This window comes from Stegodyphus dumicola, chromosome X2 (genome assembly GCF_044657685.1).
Source record: "Stegodyphus dumicola isolate Sdum_Otavi_A_Nest chromosome X2, ASM4465768v1".
In the NCBI taxonomy this organism is placed as follows: Eukaryota; Metazoa; Arthropoda; class Arachnida; order Araneae; family Eresidae; genus Stegodyphus; species Stegodyphus dumicola.
Genome location: NC_140781.1, coordinates 205,414,332 through 205,430,286, shown reverse-complemented (window position 1 = coordinate 205,430,286; position 15,955 = coordinate 205,414,332). Strand labels below are relative to the sequence as shown.

Here is a 15,955-nt window from a genome sequence, read left to right as displayed (position 1 = left end):
TTCATCATTCCTGTATCTTTAAAATTTATCAAGTTGAATCTTTCACTCAATCAATTTTAATTAAACGGCAGAATTAAGTGTTCTACAGAAATTATGAATATGTAAATCTCAACAGAAAAATAACAAAAGTCATGTCAAGAGAAAATAACATCGTTATCGTTTCCGGACTCACATTAAATTCAATCACTTTTAGCAGATAAAATTAGAAATATTACAACCCCTGTGTAATGATTATCATAGAACAAATATGTAAACACAAACAGTTGATTATATTATAAGTTAATATCATATCTGTTTAATATATGACACAACTTGTGATTACTTACGTTTAGATATATCACAGTCAGAAACAAAAATTTAAATTATTCTCACTTTTTTAAACCCTTATAATTCTTAAAAGGGTTCTAAAAATTACCTGATAGCATTGATTATTGTAATTAACAAGGTTTAAAAGAAAATATAAATTAGTAAATGTGCTTACAATTTCTTGAAGGTTTAAGCTATCTTAAAGTCGGCAAATGGTAAAAGTGAATGAATGAGCCATTTTTAGTCATTTTAGCTGAAATATCATTTAATGATTTATACTAACTTAACTAAAATTTATACTAAATTAACTAAATAAAAATCATTTTGCTTAAACTTTATTTTAACTAAATTAATCCTTTTTTTAAGGGGTATCAGAAACACCTATACCGACAATGTTAAATTGGCCATTTTCGATGTACCTTTTCTCAAAATCTGCTGTAGATACACGCTGGAAATTTTTTTTGTAATTAAAGTATACCTATCTGATTATACTGAAATGAACTTTTAAAACATTTTGAATTTTAGAGTAATTTACAGAATATTTTGTTATGCATATTAAAATTTAGCACTTTCCTCACACAAATTACTTTTTAAAATTTTTTATTCTAATTTTATCACAGAAAGCTTATTTCAGTAAATATTAGGAAACATAATAAATAAGCCATAAAAATTTTAGATACCTGTGAGCAGTAGTTCCTGAGAAAAGGTACATCGAATATAAAAAAAAAAAAAAATCACGTTTGGAGAAAAACGCGTTTTTATACAAAAATCCTCATTGATCAAAGCATTCGATGACATATTAAAACTAGATTTTTTCACAGTTCTAATTTTCATAGAGATTAAAGAATGGTATGTTTAGAAAGATAAGAATATAGAGAATTTGGAAATGCAAAAATCCGAAATCGCAATTTTTTGAAGATTTTGGGGTTCCAACACCCCTTTTAATTAAACTAAATTTTCGTTTATGGTTAAACTTCATTCATTCAAAAATTATACTCTCAGAAATTGGTTTTCTAGCCTCATATGGAATTTATTAAGTAATTCATTAAACGAAATTACGAACCATATAGCTATTTTTTTTTTTAAGTTCGTTCTTTTATTTTACGTATTTATTAAAGGGGCTGACGGTAGGAAAAGATAGTTATGTAGAACACGACCCTGAAACACCGATAAAAATAAATCTGGATTTTCTTAGTCACACAGGACTATAAAGTTTACGTGGGCTCAGATTTCTCTGCCATTCGCCTTCGTTTATAAGTCATGTTTCCAAGAGATAACTTTCAACAGTGTTGCTATCAAGATGGTAAGAAATGGTAAGGAAGTTGCGTCCCTGTTAAAAATTGGAGCGAAGGAGGATGTGCAAGAGTCCCTGGCATAGGTGTAATGGGCGCAATGCTCGTGTATGAGTGGGCTGGAAATGCGGTCGAGATGCTGTTGGAGGAAATCGGCAGCTTCCTGTCCGCAGTCCTGGCTGACATGGATGTACTTGCACAACACGAACTCATTGAACGCGCTGTAAAAGAAACACATCTATTATTATTTTCTACAGACTGATTCAATCATATTCATCATTGACATATTACGAGGGTGGATCCCACCCCCAAAAAAATTTTACAAAGGCAATAACAAATTATTTATTTCTAAAAAAAATCTGAAAGGTTTCAGATTTTAAATTATGTTCAAAAGGGTTTTTCTTTAATATTTTGTGTCTTCCCTTTATTAAACTAGCAGCTTCGCTGCCAGCCTTCGTCTGGCTTTTAAATGTACCGAGTGAACACCAAACGTTAAATTTTAAAAACTGCGTAGAATTTTACTCTGCAGAACAACTTCATAAAAAAAAGTTATGACGTATAACAAAATTACAATGAAATAAGCAATATCCCTTAATACAAATATTAATTATTCTAATAAATAAATCTACGTACATCTGAAAAGCAAATGTATGAAAACATTTCATTATTAAAGAAATTAGTTCATTCTTTCCGAGCAACAATTAAATTCATAAATATATTTTTTTATTGCTGGAACAGGAAACAAAAACTTTTGACACCAAGTTAATACGTATGACCTCATGATTTAAATTTAATGTAATACGACAACATTTTCTCAGAATTAACGAAGCACTAACGTGGCAATAATATATCGTTTCAATTGTACTAACCGGAAACAAAAAGTTGTGAACAGTAGCTATTTATTTAAAATGCTAACATTAGCGAACAATTTTCGACATACAGTAGAGTCACATGCAATCGCTTGCTTTCTTTAGCGTCCGAATATGACCTTCTATAATAATACTAATATGCTTAATGCTTGGCAATGTTATTTTTATTTCATATTTTGTAAAACTTACAAATTTTTTAGTAACAACCTCTACGATGTGAAAGCGAGCAATGGCGACACTTCTCGAAGTAAAGCAGATTTTTATCTCCAGCGTGGAAGACTCTTGCCACTCGGAAAAATGAGGGCGAAAATTGTCGTTTTCACAGTTTTTAAAAACCTGATGTGTACACCACATGACTTCCTTGCACGGAATATTAAATTATACGCATTTGTTCTTGTATTTCAAATTGGATTGAATTAAATTTACTTCGTCGATAGTGCATAAACCACAATAGAATAACCGCACTCTTTAAAATTCACTATATTTGTTTACCATTGCGACACTCTGGCGCTAGGTACACTTAACAGTGTTACATTTCGTCCACATTATAATTCAGAATACATATAAATTTATATCATTTGAAGAATAATCTAATCGTTGCCACATCAAAATCGGTTCTATTCGAATACCATAATAAATTTAAAACGATGTGTAAAAGAAATTAAGCAAACAAAACGAAAAAGAAACAGTTGTTCACAGACGATTCGGTATTTCTCATTCAATTAATTCAGTTCTGACTTCCCCACAAGGCAAAAATACATAAATACTCAAAATATCTTTATTAAAAATTACGAAGTAAATATGAAACACTTATTTCCTCGAATAAATTCCAGAATGGATTAAGCATGATTTAATTCGCAATAATAAAAGGTGATGTTGCTTTATTGTTTCGAAGCTTAGTTTATCTAGATTGGCAACAAGTCCACTAGTCTGCTAAGTTTCAAATGTAAATAAATATGGCTGCTATATTTAAAAAATTAGGCTTAGCTGAACTTAAACAACTTTTAAATTGTTGATTGATAACTCCACAAATATTGCATGCAGATTTACTAAATGCATAAAAACCCTTAACAGGAAGATAAAAACAACATAATTCTATCATTTTTAAAGCAAAAGATGCGCAATTTACAAATATATAAGAATAAAGAAACTGAGATCACTGAGCCGGGTAACAGAGTATATATATACATATATTTATATACTTTTGGTGCGGCCGATTGCAACCAAAATTGGAGGTGCACATCTACATGTTATAATAGTCCTACGTACAAAATTTCACCGCTCTGAGGCTACTCGTTTTAGAGTTATGCGAGATACGTATGCACTCTTCAGAATTCATTTTAAATCAGTTTTATAATTTTTTTGGGGGGGGGGGAAAGAGTCCTTTATTCTGTCCTCGCTTGTGGATGTCACGCAAAAACATCATTAAATTGCATTGGATAGCGATCAAAATCGGTATTTTCGTTGAAATATGATACCCGAAATTTTTCGCGATTACAATACTTCCTTTTTACTTCGTACAAGGAAATGAAAACATCTCTGCTAATTAAAGTCGTACGAAGATGAGAATAGTCGAACTGGCTTGCCACGATTTTTTTTTTTTTGTAATCCGAGAGTAGTTCTCTCGCAATTCAACTCCCCGCCGTCCGGAGGAGATAATGCCACAAACAAGCAAGCAAACAAACGTGCATAGCTTTTAATAGTACAGACGATTACTTTTAAAAGAAGGTAGATACCGATGTTAAATATGTAGTACATCTAACAATATAGGAGGAGCGAAAGATGATTATACAATATTTATGAATCAGAGTAAAATTACAGTGAAAATGCAACAGAATTCGATGATGTGCATGAAGATATAATGGAAGACAAATATGACGAATATGCTGCAGTTACAGAAATTTAGCAGCCATGTTACTTCGAATTTCACTCATGCTTTTTATTCATACTCCTAAGACGTAAAATTAGAGAGCGCATTAAATTGGACACGAAAATTTTCACATTGTAACCAATCATTTAATATAAACTCTGCTGCTAATACTGTTGGACTAATTCCAACAACAAGGGTGCCCTCTGGTAAGTAGGAAGAGAAGGACTTCAGGAAAAAGCCAAATGTTTAACCTGATAGGTTGTTTCAGACTCCTGCTCTGTAATTTTATTAAAGTTAAATGTAATGTCCGTGTCTAACTTGAACCTGCTAATAAATAAATGTTACACTATAAAGCACTCTTACCTCTCTGACCCTATACAGAACGACCTTGTGCCTCTTTAAGTAAATAAAAGTAGTTCTTAATTTTGAATACCTATTACAAAATCGTTTTTACAGTTTCCTAGTTTTAAATAATACCTAGCTTAAACGGAAGGGTGAATAAATTTCTTACTTTTTTTTTCAATTTTCCATTTTTTAATCCAAACCAACAATGTAGTCGATATACATATCATACTCACAGCATTTATTACAGTTTGTCTTTCAGTTCATAAATAAAGAAATGCTTTAAGCTGGATAATTCTTAGCAAAAAATACAAATAAATGTCATTTATTAAAAATTATTTTTAAATAATTTTTAATAAATGACATTTTAATAATGACATTTTTAATAATGACATTTTTTATTTATTAAAAATTATTAATAAAAATTAATTTTTCTTTAATTTTTTCGAGGAAATAAGTGTTTAAGATTTACTTCGTAATTTTTACTATAAATACTTTGAGTTTTTATGTATTTTTGCCTTCTCGCGAAGTGAGAACTGAATTAATTGAATGAGAAATACTCAAAAACTGTTTCTTTTTTGTTTTGTTTGCTTAATTTCGTGTATACATCACTCTAGCTTTATTATAGTATTTGAATAGAACATGTGGCAACGATTAGATAATTCTATTCTTTAAATGATATCAATTTTGTGCATTATGAGTTATAATATGAACGAAATTTAATACTGTTAAGTGAATCTAGCGCCAGAATATCGCTATGGTAAACAAATACTAGAGTGAATTTTAAAGAATGCATTTACTCTATTGTGGTTTATGCGCTGTCGGCGAAGCAGATTTAATTCAATCCAATAAGTTTGAATGAAATGCAAGAAAAAATGCCTATAATTTAATATTCCGTACAGGGAAGTCGTGTGGTGTACACATGAGATTTTTTATAATGTAAACTTTTCATTTTCCTCGCTTTGCACATGACGCTGTCATTCCGTCTGTTACGTATTTAAAATTTTTTATTTTTTTTCGTCTGTTACTTATTAAAATTTTTTTTGTATGTCTTAAAATTAGAAATTAAAGTTAATGACCGAAATCTGCCGTACAGGTGAAAAATTGACAGTTTCACTCACGCGTGTGTCAGATTTGCGCCATACTTATGGGGTCTTACAAAATTTTATGTTGGTACTGAGGGTCGAGAAAAATTCTCAGTCATAAAAAAGGGTCGCGACTGAAAAAAGTTTAAGAAACTCAGCTATACGGCAAATTTCTGCGAAGGTTTTAAATAAACAATTTTATTTAAAAGTGATTTTAAACAATGCATACTACAAAACTCTGCCGTTTACAGGTAGTAAACTAATATGAAATTACAACGCCCATGCAGCCATAGCCAACGCATCATAGATACACCCTACACATATTTGGCTAGCAGTATTTACGCGTTATTGCCCACACCCGAGAAGAAGTCGCCAAATGTTCAGAATGTGCCAATTTCTGGTAACCATGTGCAAAACCATTCTTCAAACAAACATGCTGATTACAGATCTTCAGTCAAGCAATGTCGACACTTTCGTATGCGTTCTTTTTCATTTATTGTATTCCAGGTTCCAGTGGTTCTTACAAATAAATGATGATATTTTCTGCCTCCAACTTAACACACTTCTGGAATTTGCTAGTGTCCACAGTTCTGTGAAGATTTTTAAACGAAACAGATAACTGCGAGCTTCGAGCGAAGATTTACGGAGAAGAATGACAGATTTGCAGAGGAACGTAAGTGTTTTATTCTTTATAATGTAGTATTGCTAAAGCAGGTTTTTTTTCTTCATATGTTGATCATGTTTACAAACTTCGATAAGTATGGGCGGTTTGGGAACCTTTATAAAAAAAAGGCGCGAAAACTACCAACTTGCCACCGTTAAGTTCGTACCTTTAGTTAATACGTAAGCACCGACATTACTAAGCTGGTTCAAAATTTAATGGCGCCTTTTAACTTCGGTTAGAAAATGGTTGTGCAAGTCTAAGCACCCAAGCTGGAATATCAAATGGGCGGCAGAAAAGTAAAGCTGCAAGCGTCGCTGCCCAAAGCTGGACATGTAAAATATTCAAAACCCTTTATTATTTTTCATTCGTTCTCTTATTTCTTTAGTAATTCGTTTAATAATCGTATATTTATTTTGTTTACAGATTCGGCTTTTTGTAAATTGAAGTAAAAGAGCATATTCGCATAAAAGCATATTGTGCTAATCCTTGGAATATGGTAACAGGTAGTTTGGCGACATTTTGGTAAGGCGATAAAGTTTACTAGCTAGGACTTCAGCAATAATCTGAGAAGTACACAGTTCGAATCGCAGATTATTTTGTCTCCGAGAAATGAGAGATCATGAGACATGTCATTTGATATTTTCCGGAAAATTCCGATCGGGATTTTAGCTAATAAGCACTTAGAAACAATTTCGCTGCTAAAGTGCAGAATCGCCCACTTATTTGTTTGGCGCTTTTTACAAGAGTAAGAAGAATTGGATTTTTGTCAATTTTCTTTGACTTTTTAAGTGAAAATAGGTCGATGTGTACATGGATAAAGTCAAGAGTGTGCGCAATGCCATTTTTGTGCAATTCTAGGATGTTTTTTTTTAAGTGAAAATAGATCTACGTGTACATGGATACCGTGTATATGCAATTCTTAAAGACGCGGCTAGCAGTGGACGATTCTACTCTTTCTCCCAATTTCGCGCCTAATCTTTGTCATGATTAAGCACTTTTGTTCCATAAAAGTTCTAGCATAAGCGTAATTCGGTTAGCAGATTGTTGGAAAAAATGTTCAGTTAAAAAAAAAATAATAAAAAACTTTACTTCGTGAAAACAAAATTGCGTCCGAGAAAAAAAAAAAAAAAAAAAAAAAAAAAAAAAACTTGCAGATTGCTGTAGCAGGGTTGGTCGCCATAGTTTCGCCAAAAAATCGCCAAATTACCATAATTTGAAGATTTACCGCATATTGCATATAGTCTACGAGTCCATGAAATAAAAACCCATCGCTGTTATTTAATATTTAATCGTTTAATGCATGGGTTTGGCCTATGACCGTTTGAGAGTCGCATTGCAAAGGAAAACATTTGCGAAGCCCCACATACAGCAAACAACAAATTCAAATAAAAATTAACTCTGTGGTGTTTTTATTAGAAAGTCCTCCACGAAGGCATCCCTCCGTTTAGGCAGATAGCCCTCGTGTGCTTTGCCGTAATTGAATAACCCATTAAACTATGGTGTTTTATTAAAATAAATTAACTTCTTTCATTCTTATATTTTAAAATTTGAGTTAGATATGTATAGGTACATATTTATCATTAAATTGTAAAAGTTTAGTTTAATTTAGTTTGGATTTCATTAAAATGGAAAAAATTCAAATTAATGAGATGGATGAATTTGCTTTTGTTGAACAAGCAAATCGATATCGGGTTCAATGGACGAGGTTGCAATTCTGAATGCATTTTCAAGATGTTTGTCAGTGATCTTCGTCGTATTTTAGTTTTTTGTATGCTTCATTTTTGAAAACAATTGTTCACAAATATAGGTACTGCCAAAAGCTGAAGACATTAATAAAACATGATTGTGAAAATTAGGATATTTATCGCGGGGTAGGTAATTTTGTTAAAACTCCAATAAAGAAACATTTTCAAATTTTTCTTTCAGTTGAATGGGACTTTGCAATTAATACATCATGACATACTAAGATGTTTTTATTTATATTTTTAATTTAAAATAAATGCCAACGAATCGATTATATATGAATCAAATTCAAACATTTATTTTTTAAACAAAAATGGGTACTATTCGGTTTCGAGGGCCAAACTATTGTTGATACCAATGCTGCCAAAATTAATTGCGGCAACCCTAATAATTGCGGCAAGAAAGGAAGTATAATAGTAAATAACTATTTAAGATTGATGTTTTAATTTAGATGAAAGGTTAATTTCATATAATACTTTTTTGTTATTATAATTTATAAGAAAAAGGCTAAACGTGACTGAATGGAAGCATAAGAGTAAATAACTATTTCAGATCATTATTATAATTTATATAAAAATTGCTAAACATAACTGAATGGATGCCTGCATCGCTATTTCGCTAAAAACGCGTGAAGCAGTGTGTGATTCTGCACTTTATCCAAAATTCTATTGCCGAGTTTTCGTCATGGGAAATTCCCAAATTGTTAAATCCATAGGATATCAAAAAAGGATTTAAAATCAAAAAAGGATTTGAAAATTAAACTGGTATTTCAATGGCATCTTAAGAAATATAGAACTATGTAAACTTCAGAACGCAATCTGAAATCAGCGCGTACGCTAGATTTGGCGCGCTGTTAAATGGGCGCGTATGCTAGAATTGGCGCTTTTGCGCGTACATTTTCGCTGCAATGTTTTTACGGCCCTCGAAACCGAATAGTACCCAAAAAGGTGTAAATTTGAATAATTTCATAATTTGCGTTTTGGCCGTATTTTAAAGACTTTTGGGCCGCACTTCAGGCACCTTTGTTTTAATGCCTTACTTTTTTTTATACGAGTGACTTTGTTTTTCTTTCAACACCACGTAAATTTAAAATTGCCTTCAATTTATTAAATCAATTTTATATTTTCCATTATATAATGCCAAAACGATAAGACTAAAGTATATTTCTGTGAATTATTGAATAAATTTAAACGATAGCGCTGAACATACTTTTTGAGCAAATTCGTTTCATTAAATGTAATCACACAGCATCATATATCAATAATACGTCACAGCAAGTCGTTTGCTAAAGATGAAGGTTTTCAGTACGATGTCATCACGGTCTTACCAGCAGCAGAGCGGTAAAGTCGCTGAACACTGGTAGTTCTGACCTAGATTCGATTCCAGGCAAACGGGCTGGCTGCATTGGCGTTTTCGTGGTTTTCCCCATGTGTAACATATATTTCTTTTTTATCTTAGAAAATCCTACATGTAGGCAATTGTCGCCTTAGGCAGATAGCTTTCGAGTGCTTTGCCGTAATCACATAAACCAAGCCAATATATCGCCACGTATCGTTTGACAAATATGTAATTTATAAACATTTGTGGTTCTTTATATAATGCTTCTTTTCTACAAATATATTACAAAATATGAACAGACAATTTGACTTTAATGAAACAGAAAAATATGCTTCATTAAAGTATATATATATATTATGTAAATATATCTAATAATTAACTTCTTTAATTTTAGTATAATACTTGCAATAACAAGCCGTGTTTCATTTTATGGGGTATCAGAAACCCCTATACCGACAATGTTAAATTGGCGATTTTCGATGTACCTTTTCTCACAATTTGCTGTAGATACAAGCTTGAAACTTTTTCTGTAATTAAAGTATACCTATCTGATTATACTTAAATGAGCTTTTGGAACATTTTGAATTTTAGAGTAAATTACAGGATATTTTGTTAGGCATAGTAAAATTTAGCACTTTTCTCACACAAAAAATTAAAAAAAAAAATTTTTTTTTCTAAGTTTATTACAAAAATCTCATTTCAGTAAATCTTAGGGAACCTAATAAATAAGCAATAAAAAGTTTAGATACCTGTGAGCAGTAGTTCCTGAGAAAAGGTACATCGAGTACAAAAAAATAACGTTTGGAGAAAAACGCGTTTTTATGTAAAAATCCTCATTGATCAAAGCAGTAGATGACAAATTAAAAGTAGATTGTTTTACAGTTCTAATTTTCATAGAGATAAGAGAATGGTATTTTTAGAAAGATTAAAATTATACAAAATACACTCATACACATATCTTAAGGGGTATCAGAAACCCCTATACCGACAATGTTAAATTGGCCATTTTCAATGTATCTTTTCTCAAGATCTGGTGTAGATACAGGCTTGAAATTTTTTCTGTAATTAAAGTATACCTATTTGATTATACCGAAATGAGCTTTTGAAGCATTTTGAATTTTAGAGTAAATTACAGAATATTTTGTTAGGCATAGTAAAATTTAGCACTTTTCTCACACAAAAAAAAAATTTCTAAGTTTATTACAAAAAGCTAATTTCAGTAAATATTACGGAACCTAATAAATAAGCCATAAAATTTTAGATACCTGTGAGCAGTAGTTCCTGAGAAAAGGTACATCGAGTATAAAAAAAATCACATTTGGAGAAAAACGCGTTTTTATGTAAAAATCCTCATTGATCAAAGCAGTAGATGACAAATTAAAACTAGATTTTGTTACAGTTCTAATTTTCATAGAGATTAAAGAAAGGTATTTTCAGAAAGATAAAAGTGTAGAGAATTTGAAAATGCAAAAATCCGAAATCACAATTTTTTGAAGATTTTGGGGTTCCAACTCCCCTTAAGACCCAGTTAGATAAAATTCGATTGTTTTGCTATATTTTACTTGAAATTCCGTGTGCTTAGGCAAACAAAAATATTTTTATTCTCCAATATGCTTCAAATACTTGTTTCATGGTAATTAAATAACTGTTTATTTAGGAAAACGTTTTATTACCTATAACTATATAAACTCCAATGAAGTCAATGAAGATAAACAAAACGCCAAATTCCTTCCAAATCGCTTACCAGATGAGCTGTAATCATAGTAAATCTAGAATACTAGGGTGTACCATTTGCTCGTCCCACAGATTTGTAGCAGTGCGCGTTTATTTGAATGCCAAAAGAATCATCACTCGAGGCAAATTTATTTAGGGGAAGGTAGCCTAATTTGGAGCTGTATGATACACAAAGACTAATGATATCTGCGAGATTTGACATAGGCATTTTGTTATACTGTGGGTAAAAAAAGTATTTGCACACCTACATTTTTGTTTGCAATTCATAAAAAGAAGCATTGAGAAATAAAAAAAAATTGTATTGCCAAATCAGAATAAGTCTAATCATCCAAAACAAACAGAAAAATTACAATAATATAAATAACAATGCTTTTTTGTAACAAAATTAAAATATCTCGTATCAAAAGAGTATTTGCACACCTGCATGAATACAAAAGAAATAAAATATATAAGCAAATTTCAAATAACTAACATTTAGTATGCATTCCTTTAGCATCTATTACTGCTTGTAATCTTGCTGGCATTGATTTAATTATATTTTTGTAACAGTAGGGTCAGTATTCGACTATTCTTCAATAAAGGCTTGTTTAAGGGCAGATTTGCTTGAAATCTTCCTTTTTCTTATTTTTAAATCCAAAGAATCAAATTTTCCAAAGGATTTAAGTCTAGTGATTGTGGTGGAGTGGCAAGTTTTCTGGGTACATTATAAAGCAACCACATTCGTGTGTGTGTGTGTGTGATTATGGCAAAGCCTCGAGGGCTATCTGCCTACGGGGAGGAGTGCCTTCGTGGAGGACTTTCTAAGGGAAACTGGCTCGTATACGCGTTACACATGGGGAAAACCACGAAAACACCCATGCAGCCAGCCCCTTTCGCGGGATTCGAACCTCGGACCGAACTACCAGTGTTCAGCGTCTTTACCGCTCGGCCGCTAGTGGGCTTTGCAACCACATTCGTGTTATACCGGTAGTGTGCTTGGGATCGCTGTCTTGCTGAAAATAGAACGAATTACTGATACCCAATTTTATTGCACTTTGTGGCAAGTTATCTCGCAACACATCAATATGTCATATTCCCATCAATGAAACACAAATTACCAACTCCTTTGCTAGCCATGCACCCCCAAATCATAACAGAACCTCCTCCACGTTTAACTGTGGGTAACACATTTTTGGTATGAAAAGCAGTACAAGTACTCCAAACTAATTTCCTGCCATCTGATTTAAAGATATTGAACTTACTCTCGTCGGAGAGTATGACATTTTTCCAAAAATCAATTGGCATATTGATATATTCCTTAGCGAATTCAAGTCTCTTCAGTCTATTTAGTTCAGTTATGAGAGGTTTTTTCCCTTGGAGATCTCCCATAAATGTGTGCATCGTGCAGAACATTTCGAACACTTTGGGCACAGATTTGAACTCCAGATGTTGAAGCGACATCATTGGCTAAAGTAATTGCACTAACAAATGGATTTTTCGATGCTTCTCTTATGATTTTTCGCTTTATTCGCAGTGAAAGTTTCTTTGAGCGTCCACAGCACAAGTTATTTGATGTAGATCCTCTTTCTTAATGATGTTTTATAATATACCGAACAGTAGAGGAGCAAACATTTACTTTTTTACCTATTACCACTACAATTTGAATTATACCATTACAATTTGAAATCGACAATCAACTAATAACGTTTCGACAACACCTCCTTTTATAGTCGTCTTACGTATGTTATTTACTGCGGGATGACTGTCAAATAATAGCATAAAAATGCAAATTTGCTAAAGTTGAGTGTGCAAATACTTTTTTGACATAAGCTATTTTAATATTGTTGCAAAAAATGTTTTTTTATTAATATTATTGTATTTTTTGTAATTAATTTAAATGAATAAGCTTATTCTATTTTTTAAATGCCAATTTCTGTATTTCTTAATGCATTTTCTTATAAATTGTGAACAAAAATGTATGTGTGCAAATACATTTTGTACCCACTGTATGTAGATGTAGAAGAGGTTAATGAAATTGTCTTTGTAAAGAAACGCTTCTTGGTTACATTGAGAGAAGTGTTATTCGCTTGGCTAAGAAGAAAATCTCTTATTTCGACATAAGTGTGAAAGCAATTAAACGTAAGTAATTGCATGCCTTATTATACCATCACAAAACTTGCTTACTTAGCTACAATTTTCAATTATAATTTTGGAAGGCTATGTTAGTTTGACGTTTCTGTATAATATTAAGCATTAAATATTCAAGTTTCCCAAGTTGGACCGAAAACAGTTGCCGAAATTGAACCGGTCCGATTTCGGCAACGACATGTTTTCATGGATAAATTATAATTAACCCTAGAATGCTACCCTTCGAAGAAATTACGGGAATGGCAACCATTCGTCTCCGAGACGAAGTTCACCTTCTAGTAGTGATGATGATGAAGATAGAAGTGATAACGAAAATAAACGATTTAGGACAGTTCTTGAAAAAATATCACCACGAGCCAAAAAAAAAAAAAAAAAAAAAAAAAAAAAAAAAAAAAAATCCAAATCCAACTGGCCCTTCGTCTTGTCGCAGTGCAGAAAGCAGTGGAAAACCCAGAAAGCAGTGGAAATAACAAGCAGCCCATACAAATAGCGGTTATACGAAAACCAAAGTTTAACAAAATGCAGAAACATAAAAAAGAAACTGATTCATGGTTTTGTATATTATGTGAAGAAACTAAGGAAGAAATGATACAATGCATGAAATCTCACGCTTGAATACATACTCGGTGTGCTGGAGTTTGTGCTGCAATTAAAAGGTTCTTTTGTTGTAAATTGCCGTTAAGAAAGTTTATGGTCCAATTTAGGAAACTAGCGGTCCAAATAAGGAAACCGGTTTCCTAAATTGAACCGATGACACGATTTTTTGAATTCATTTTTAACTGTTATAAATAATTTTGGTACTATTCGGTTTCGAGGGCCGTAAAAAAAGTGCAGCGAAAATGTACGCGCAAAAGCGCCAAATCTAGCAAACGCTCCCATTTAACAGCGTGCCAAATCTAGTGTACGCGCTGATTTCAGATTGCGTAAGTTTATATAGTTCTATATTTCTTAAGACGCCATTGAAATACTATTTTAATTTTTAAATCCTTTTTTTTGATATCCTATGGATTTAACAATTTGGGAATTGCTCATAACGAAAACTCGGCAATAGAATTTTGAGTAAAGTGCAGAATCACCGACTGCTTGACGAGTTTTTAAGAATTGCACATACTCGGTATCCATGTGCACATCGACCTATTTTCACTTAAAAAAATATCCTAGAATTGCACAAAATGGCACTGCGCACACCCTTGACTTTATCTATTTACACATCGACCAATTTTCACTTAAAAAGTAACAGAATATTGACAAAAATCCAATTGTTTTTACCCTTGTAAAAAGCGGCAAACAAATAAGTGAGCGATTCTGCACTTTACCGAGAATATTTTCAAAGAAAAGGCATCATTCATTATAGAAAATTACGTTTGAACAACCAACGAGATGAAATTATGCTTTAGCGGTAAGTCGAGAGCGAAATAGCGATGCAGGCATCCATTCAGTTATGTTTAGCAATTTTTATATAAATTATAATAATGAGCTGAAATAATTTACTCTTATGCTACCATTCAATCATGTTTAGCCTTTTCGTATAAATTATAATAATAAAAAAGTATTACTATGTGAAATTAACCTTTCATCTAAATTAAAACATCAATCTTAAATAGTTATTTACTATTATACTTCCTTTCTTGCCGCAATTATTAGGGTTGCCGCAATTATTTTTGGCAGCATTGGCATCAACAATAGTTTGGCGATTTTTTACGGCCCTCGAAACCGAATAGTACCATAATTTTTAAAATTTAATAAATGGTTCTATTTTGAAGGTACACTTAGTGAGTTTTTTTTTTCTACTACCTAATTTTTATTGGCACTTCTTCCGTCCTTCTATATAGTGAAAAATACAAAATTGGTGCAAATTAGGCTACTCTCCCCTATGTTTTGATGCCATTTAATGTGTTTGGGATTTTATATAAATTTTTACTGTATTTTGATTTGAATAACTATAACTTTGAATTAAACATTTATACGTCATGGCTCAATTTTCTGTCTTCTGGGAGAGACACTTCTTTCCAGGGGTTTAAAAAAATTGTTGCGTTAAAATATTCATGGCCTTGCTATGGCGATAAGTAATGAGACTACTTTGTTTTCATGTACTCTGTTATATACCTTATTAGATCAAAGGGACTCTGTCCCTGAGCGACTATAGTTTTCGTTTTGCGATTTTGCGTGGAATTACTCTGAATGTCTGTTTCACTTTTCAAAGTGTTGCCACCGAATATTATCGCCTTCTATTATATTTGAAGTAGCGCATCGCGCAGGAGCACCATAGGTCCGGAGTTCGATTCCCGGTCTGGGCAGGGTCTGATCAACCTTTCATCCCTTGATTTCTATTACTTGGGTCGATAAAAGGAGTATCAAGTTCGCTTGGAGACTAAACACTGGAGATTTTTGCGACAAGCTGACCATTTGCTTAGAGCATATGCTTTTACGCCCCCGGGGCCCACAGTCAAGAAAGCAGATTTCCGGCCACTGCAGATCTTGGCCCATTAGGGCTGTTACGCTACAGAGTTTAGTTTAATTTAGTTTATTATATTTGAGGAAATTAAATAATAAAGATCGGCATAAATGTATGTATATTTCTCGCA

General features: G+C 32.3%; 1 long non-coding RNA gene across 1 annotated transcript in view; it reads right to left on the bottom strand.

The window, feature by feature from the left end:
* Nucleotides 1-1,457: 1,457 nt before the first annotated feature.
* Nucleotides 1,458-15,955, bottom strand: part of LOC146993025 (uncharacterized) — a 255,416-nt gene continuing 240,918 nt past the window's right edge. The window contains exon 3 of the long non-coding RNA XR_015039090.1: nt 1,458-1,819. This is a non-coding gene — a long non-coding RNA (uncharacterized LOC146993025). The remainder of the gene's footprint in view (nt 1,820-15,955) is intronic.